The sequence below is a fragment of the Trachypithecus francoisi genome, unplaced genomic scaffold (genome assembly GCF_009764315.1).
Source record: "Trachypithecus francoisi isolate TF-2019V2 unplaced genomic scaffold, Tfra_2.0 Lachesis_group6, whole genome shotgun sequence".
Lineage (NCBI taxonomy): Eukaryota > Metazoa > Chordata > Mammalia > Primates > Cercopithecidae > Trachypithecus > Trachypithecus francoisi.
Window position 1 is genome coordinate 81,726,762 of NW_022681471.1, and position 8,212 is coordinate 81,734,973.

Here is an 8,212-nt window from a genome sequence, read left to right on the forward strand (position 1 = left end):
TGAACTCAGGTGGTCCACCTGCCTTGGCCTCCCAAAGTTCTGGGATTACAGGCATGAGCCATGCACCTGGCCTTTTTTGTTTGTTTGTTTATTTGTTTGGTGGAAATTCTATAAAACATTTAAAGAAGAACTAATATCAATTCTTCTCAAACTCTTCCAAAAAAATTAAAGTAGAAAGAACCCTCCCAAACTTGGTTTATGAGGCCAGAATTACCTTGATACTAAAGCCAGACAAAGATGCTACAAGAAGATAAAATTACAGGATAATATCTCTGATAGACATAGTTGCAAAAATCCTCAACAAAATATTCACACACCAAATTCTACAACACATTAAAAGGGTTATGCAATGTGATCAAGTAGGAATTTTTTTCTCTGGAATGCAGGGATAGTTCAACATAGGCAAATCAATAAATGTAGTACACACCACGTTAACAGAATGAAGGACAAACATTTTATGATCATCTCCATAGATACAGAAAAAACATTTGACAAAGTTCAGTATCCTTTCATAATTAAAAAAAAAAAACCCTCAACAAATTTGGTATAGAAAAAATATTTACCTTAACACAATAAAGGCCATATATGACAAACCCATATTGAACATCTATCTCAATAGTGAAAAGTTGAAAGCTTTTTCTCTAAGATCACAAACAAGACAAGGATGTCCACTCTCACCACTTTTTGACATAGTACTGAAAATCCTAGCCAGAGCAATTAGGCAAGAGAATAAATAAAAGGTCTCATATATTTTGGTCCTCTGTTAAGGATACAAATAGTTGAATTATTATGTCTTATCAGATAATTGATCGTGTTATCATTAGGTTGTGTTGCTTTTTATTCTCAGTAATTTTCCGTATTGTGACATCTGCTTTGTTTGAAATTAATATATCTACTCTGGCTTTTTAAAAAATAGTGTTAGCATAATGCATATTTCTCTATTGTTTTACTTTTAATCTCTCTAAATATTCATATTAATGTGGATTTTTCATAGATTGCATATTGCTGAGTTTGTTTTTGTAATCCACTAAGACAATTTTATTCTTTTAATTTGTGTATTTGGAATATTCACATATAGAAAGACTATTGTTATAGTTGGATTGATATTAACTATGTTTGTTATTGTTTTCTACTCTTTGAACTTGTTTTCTTCCCTCCTGTTTTTTTTCCTTTACTGGTTTAATTGAACATTTTTATGACTCTTTTGTTTATCTTCTTTTACCATATAAATTATATTTATTTGTAAAGTTTTTAGAGTCTATTTCTGAAGTTTGCATTTTCCTTCAGACTTTAATTGTTCTTACATTTTTGCATGCCTTGTAATGTTTTGGTTGAATGTTGTACATTATTTACTGGGTAATAGAAACTGAGGAATGCATACACAAATTATTTGTTTTTGTATTCAGTAGGAGTGAACTATCCAAAACAAATTTTTTAATCCCATTTTCAAAAATAAAAAAAAAAATACTTAGAAGCAAATTACATCGAGGAGGTACAAGACCTTTATACTGAAAACTATAAACATTGATGAAAGAAATTGAAGGAGATGCAAATAAATCCAAAGATATCCAGCGTTTATGAATTAGAAGATTATTATTCTTAAAATGTCCATGTTACAAAAAGTTATATACAAATTGAATGCAATACCTATAAAAATTGAATGCAATACCTATAAAAATTCCAATAGACTATTTCACAGAAATAGAAGACACAATTCTAAATTAGTATACAACTTCAAAATACCATGAGTAGCCAAATAATTCTTGAGAAAAAGAAGAATTCTTGAAGGCATTACACTTCCTGGTTTCATAATATGTAACAAAGCTTCTGCAATCTGAAAGTGAAGTGCCACCACAAAAACAGAGAAATAGACAAATGAAACAGAATAGAAAAACCAGAAATAAACTGACACATATACAGGCCACTAATTCTGACAAGGGTACCAAGAATACACAATGGGGAAAAGAAACTCTCTCAACAAATTGTCTTGGGAAAACTGGATCTCCACAAACAACATAATTGAATTAGAATATTATCTTATACCATATGTAAAATCACCTTTAATGAACTAAAGACTTAAATATAAAACCTAAAACTGACAAAATCCAGGGGGAAGCCTGGGACATTGGTCAGTGATATTTTTTAGTACAACCCCAAAAGCAAAGAAGACAAAAGCAAAATTAACAAGTGGGACTACATTAAACTAAAAGGCTTCTGCACATAAAAAGAAACAATCAACAAATAAAAAAGACAATCTACATATTGGGATAATATATTTTTAAAGCATATGTATGGTAAGAAGTGAATATCCAAAATATATAAGGAACACATACAATTCAATAACAATAAAGTTAACCCAGTGAAAAAATGAACATAGGATCTAAAAAACATTTTCCCAAAGAAGACATAGAAGTAACTCATACCTAAGGTTCTTTGAGTCTGAGTCTTCTGGGCTGCTCTTCTTACTTTGGCCTAAGTAAACTCTAAATAATATTTTAGGCCTCAGTCTCTTCCTTTTAGGTTTACATTTCTGTCCCTGTGAGCAGGATTCAGAGTAACTTCTCCCTACCACTGAGTGTTTCTCTCTGAAAGTGATGCTCAGTATCAGCATAAACACATTGCATTCTCTCCATCTTCAGAAGTCCCATTAAGTGTTTCAAGTGAGTGCTCCTGAATTTAGATCTCCCACTCCATTATTGAAGGTCTAGACTTTATTTGGGATATTTTCCAACTCCTTTTTTTCCAACCTCAGGAGTGAAAACTTCTGTCTTTGTCTTTGGACAAAAGATTTGGTTAAGGAGATCTGCAGAGAACTGCCTTTTTCTGCCTCTGTCTCACAGCAGGAGGCTGAGGTCAAAGGATTGGTACTTAGGCAATGTTGGTTTTGTTTCACACAGCATGCTTTTAACATTGCAACTGTTTCCTATTGCTTAAAAATTTAGACTTAGTTTTTTTATTTGTGACTAGTTCCTATTAGTTCCTAATTGAAATATGGTGAGTTCTCTTGCCCCAAAGAAAACAGGGTGAGTTCTCTTTTCCCAAAGAAAAGTGGTGATTTGCTCACTCTGACCCATTTGAGTGCTCTAAGTGACTGGAGACTTTGCAGACGTGTCTGAGTCATTACCCATGATGTGACACAGTCTCATAGGGACCTTACCACCGGAAGAACATTTTTAAGGGATGACTTTTCTGTTCCTCCAGATGGGTATGAGGAACTGACCCACAACTCTCCATAATATGAGCACTCTGCTGTCACTTGGCACTTAGAGGCAGTCCAAGACACATATGCAAGTGATTTATGATGCTTGGGTAAAACCTGGAGGAGCGACACTCATAAGCAGCACACTTTTTACCCACACATATTCCTGACTTTGGCCACTTTTGAAAAGCTCCTAGATTATAAAAATTCAAGCTTCAAAATTCAAGCAGTCTTTTACAAAACAACCACCATTAGAAACACCAGCTAGATTTATGTATGATGCTTATGGGACAACTCCTTGTAAATATCTAGAAGAGTGGACTCACCTAACCCAGAATAGTCATAAGCAACAATGATCAGAATTATGATCTTTTGAAATGATTAACAATTTATTTACTTGCACAACTGGAAAAAGATAGTTTGAATAGGAGAGTTACTTCTAATGGCACTTAAAAACTTGTAAAATAAATCTTGAGAGAAAAAAATTACATTCAAGGCATAAGTAAAATGATATTTGAAAGTATTTAAAAATATTTTCAAGACTTTTTTTTTATTGCCTTCAACTGCTCCTTCTCCTTCTATCCTTGTGATCTGAACTCATTCCTTTCTTCTGCTTGCTCCTTTGGCTCCCATATATATCTTAGGCAGATTTTTTTTTTCCTTTTGAAATTCCACAATGCACATATTTTCTTCTTTTAGAGAGAAGAAAATGCATTTAAATTTGGAATAAAGTAGACAAATGAAAATACTATAGAATGGGAATAACACTACTGAGATTACAAAAATGCAGATCCAACAAATTATTTTCTAAACCAGAGGTAATGAATGGAATTGATTATTTATTGACTGTTTATCAGACAATACCCTTTAAATGCCCTGCACTCCTTTGGAGATGTAAATCTTTTAATGTATTTGAAATGCTAACATCCAGGGAATTAACTAAGCTGCATTCCATTTGAAATAAGATCTGAAACAAGTTAAAATATGTCAAATGCTCAAAAGACCTGCTTTGGATGTCCTGCAGGATTAAAAACAACAACAGCAGCAACAACAAAAGGGCAGATCACTTGAGGTCAGGAGTTTGAGACCAGCCTGGCCAATATGGTGAAACGCCATTTCTATTAAAAACATAAAAATTAGCCAGGCATGGTGGTGTGCACCTGTAATCCCAGCTACTGGGGAGGCTGAGGCAGGAAAATCGCTTGAACCTGGGACGCAGAGGTTGCAGTGAGCTGAGATTGTGCTACTGCACTCCAGCCTGGGTGACAGAGTGAGACTCTGTATTAAAACAAACAAACAAACAATAAAAACCTATATTATTTGTAGCCCAATCTGTGTAGAGTCAGGTGTTAACTTCTTGTCCATTGTCACTGCCATGTGTATTTGCTGAGCTACTCTTTATTTTTTATTGCAATTATGTTATCTGTTAATTTATAAAGGCTGGGCACGGTGGCACATGCCTGTAATCCTAGCACTTTGGGATGTCGAGGCAGGCAGATCACTTCAAGTCAGTTTGAAGACCAGCCTGGCCAGCGTGGTGAAACCCCATCTCTACTAAAAATACAAAAATTAGCCAGTTTGAGACCAGCCTGGCCAGCGTGGTGAAACCCCATCTCTACTAAAAATACAAAAATTAGCCAGGCGTGGTGGCGGGTGCCCATGGTCCCAGCTGCTCAGGAGGCTGAGGCGGGAGAATTGCTTGGACCTGGGAGGCGGAGGTTAAAGTGAGCAGAGATCACACCACTGCACTCCAGCCTGGACAGCAGAGTGAAACTGTCTCAAAAATAAATAAGTAAATAAGGATAAAATGAGATAAGTCTTGCTCTGTTGCCCAGATGGGAGTGCAGTGGCTCAATCAAGGCTCACTGAAGCTTCAAACTCCCAGGCTCAAGCGATCCTCCCGTCTCAGCCTCTTGGGTGACTGGGACTGTGGGCGCACACCAACACCCCCCGCTAACTTAATTTTTGTGGAGACAGAGGTCTCACTATGTTACCCAGGCTGGGAATTTGTTCTTGAAGAAGCAAGGTAGATGGTGAGAGTATCCTTGTTCATGGCACAGAGGAGACTGGATTGAGACAGGAGTGCTGAGGCACCATCCCTTTTCATTCCTCCCTTAATTCTCATCAGAGTTCCCAAGTGGGACGAGATGGTGTCTTCTGCGCAGCTGGACTTCAATCTGCAGGCTCTTCTGGAACAGCTCAGCCGGGATGAGTTGAGCAAGTTCAAGTCTCTGATCAGGACCGTCTCCCTGGGAAATGAGTTACAAAAGATTCCCCCAGACATAGGTAGACAAGGCTGATGGGAAGCAACTGGAAGAAATCCTCACTAGCTATTGCCACAGCTACTGGATGGAGATGGAGACCATCCAGGTCTTTGAAAAAATGTACCAAGCGGATCTGTCTGAGAAAGTAAAGGATGAAATCAGAGAAGCCGCTTTGAAATCAAGCCTGCATCATTAGGGAAAACACGGAAAGAAGAACTAAAACCTATAGACCTGAAAGAAATGCCGGAACGTTTCCAAGCAGAAGCACTAGAGTTTTTAGAAACAAAGGAGGACGTCACCAGCCTGCTCTGCTGGTCACCACGTGGCCTGGGGGCCCTGAGAGACCTAGGGCTCCAGGTGGAGCAGCCGATCTATGTAAGGGTGGAGGGATTCCTGGAGGAGGACAGGAGGGCATATTTCCTGAGACACTTTGGAGACGAGGACCAAGCTATGCGTGCCTTTGAGCTGACGAGAAGAAACGCGGTCCTGTTCCAGCCTGTCTCGGCGCCCACGGTGTGCTGGATCATGTGCACGAGTCTGAAGCTGCAGAGGTAGAAGGGGAAGACCCGCCCCCCCCCCCCCGCCCACCTCGCCCCACCGGCACGGGGCTGTTCTTGCACTTCCTTGCCGCGGTTCCGCAGTGCACACAGCTCTGGGGCGCGCTGCGGGCGCTGAGCCTCCTGGCCGCTCAGGGCGAATGGGCGCAGATGTCCGTGTTCCGTGGAGAGGACTTGGCAAGGCTCCGGATGCAGGAGTCCGACATCGGCCCGTCCCTGGACAGAGACATCCTCCGCCAGGACAGTCTCTAAAGGCTGCTACTCCTCCATCCAACTCAGCTTCCAGCAGTTTTTCACTGCGCTATTCCACACCCTGGAGAAGGAGGAGAAGGACAAGGACGGCCACGCCTGAGACATTGGGGACGTGCAGAAGCTGCTTTCCAGAGAAGAAAGACTCAAGAACCCCGACCTGATCCAAGCAGGACACTTGTTATTCGGCTTCGCCAACGAGAAGAGAGCCAAGGATTTGGAGACCACTTTTGGCTGCCTGATGTCACCGGAGATCAAACAGGAATTACTGTGATGAGACATAAATTGTGAAAAGGACACTCAACAATGACGAACCTGAAGGAGTTCTTGTGCTGTCTGTACGAGTCTCAGGAGGAGGAGCTGGTGAAGGGGTTGATGGCGCCGTTCAAAGAAATATCCCTGCACTTAAATGCAGTAGACATTATGCTGTTTTCATTCTGCCTTAAGCATTGTCGAAACTTGCAGAAAATGCCACTGCAGGTAATAAAGGCAAAGCTCTTGGAGAATGTCACTGTGTCTCAATCAGATGCTGAAGTTGAGAGATCCCAGTATGATCAACACATGCTTCCTTTCTGGACCGACCTTTGTTCCATATTTGGCTCAGATAAGGATCTGATCGTTGTAGAAATCAATAATAGCTTTCTTAGTGCCTCATTAGTAAGGATCCTGTGTGAACAAATAGCATCTGACACCTGTCGTCTCTGGATAGTGGTGGTCAAAAACATTTTCCCAGTTGATGCTTATCGGAACCTCTTCCTAGCTCTTCGAGGTCACAAAACTGTAACATATCTGGCCCTTCAAGGCAATGACCAGAATGATGTGCTTCCTGCATTGTGTGAGGTCTTGAGACACTCAAAATGTAACCTGCAATATCTCCGGTTGGTGTCTTGTTCTGCCACCACTAAGCAATGGGCTGAACTCTCCTTGGCCCTTGAAATCAACCAGTTCCTGACATGTGTAAACCTCTCCCACAATGAGCTCTTGGATAAGGGTGCCAAGTTGCTGTACACAACTTTGAGACACCCAAAATGCTTCCTGCAGAGGCTGTTGTTGGAAAACTGTCACTTTACAGAAGACAATTGCAGGAACTTTGCTGCTGTTTTGGTTGTCAGCCAGGAGCTGACACACCTGTTCTTGGCCAAGAATTCCCCCTTGGGGATACAGGGGTGACATTTCTGTGTAAGGGCTTGAGTTACCCCGAGTGTAAACTACAGACCCTGGTGCTGTGGGACTGTAATATAACTGCAATAGCTGCTGTTATCTCGCAGAGCTTCTCCAAGAAAAATCAAGCCTAACGTGCTTGGATCTGGGACTGAATCACATAGGAGTTACCGGAGTGAAGCTTCTATGTGAGGCTTTGAAGAAACCACTGTGTAACTTGAGATGTCTGTGATTGTGGGGGTGTTCCATCCCTCCATTCAGTTGTGAGGACCTCTGCTCTGTGCTCAGCTGCAACCAGAGCCTCGTCACTCTGGACCTGAGCCAGAATCCCTTGGGGTCTAGTGGAGTAAAGATGCTGTTTGAAACCCTAACACATCCAAATTGCACCCTGAAGACACTCAGGTTGAAAACAGATGACTTTAATGATGAACTCGATAAGCTGCTGGAAGAAATAGAAGAAAACAACCCACAACTGCCTGTTGATACTGACCAACATCATCCCTGGGGGGTTGGGGAGAGAGAGGCTTCCTTCTCATTACTTCATTATCTGAATCCCCCTAGAGTCATTCATTCTCAATGAAGTCATGGATTTTCCAGGTGTTGATAATCCACCTATGACTCCTCCCCTTCCCCACCCCCACTTCTCAGGGATGAGTTGATTGCCAGACTAGATGTTTTAATCATGGTTCTGCCTCTGTTTTACCTAGAATGTGTGCATGTCCTTAACCTTGTTATGTATGAAATATATGTATCACAGGTATATTGAGAGAAATAAAGGTGAG

General features: G+C 40.6%; 1 pseudogene; it reads left to right on the forward strand.

The window, feature by feature from the left end:
• The first annotated feature begins 5,346 nt into the window (after positions 1 to 5,346).
• LOC117077762 lies at positions 5,347 to 8,010 on the forward strand (annotated as a pseudogene).
• Positions 8,011 to 8,212: the final 202 nt, after the last annotated feature.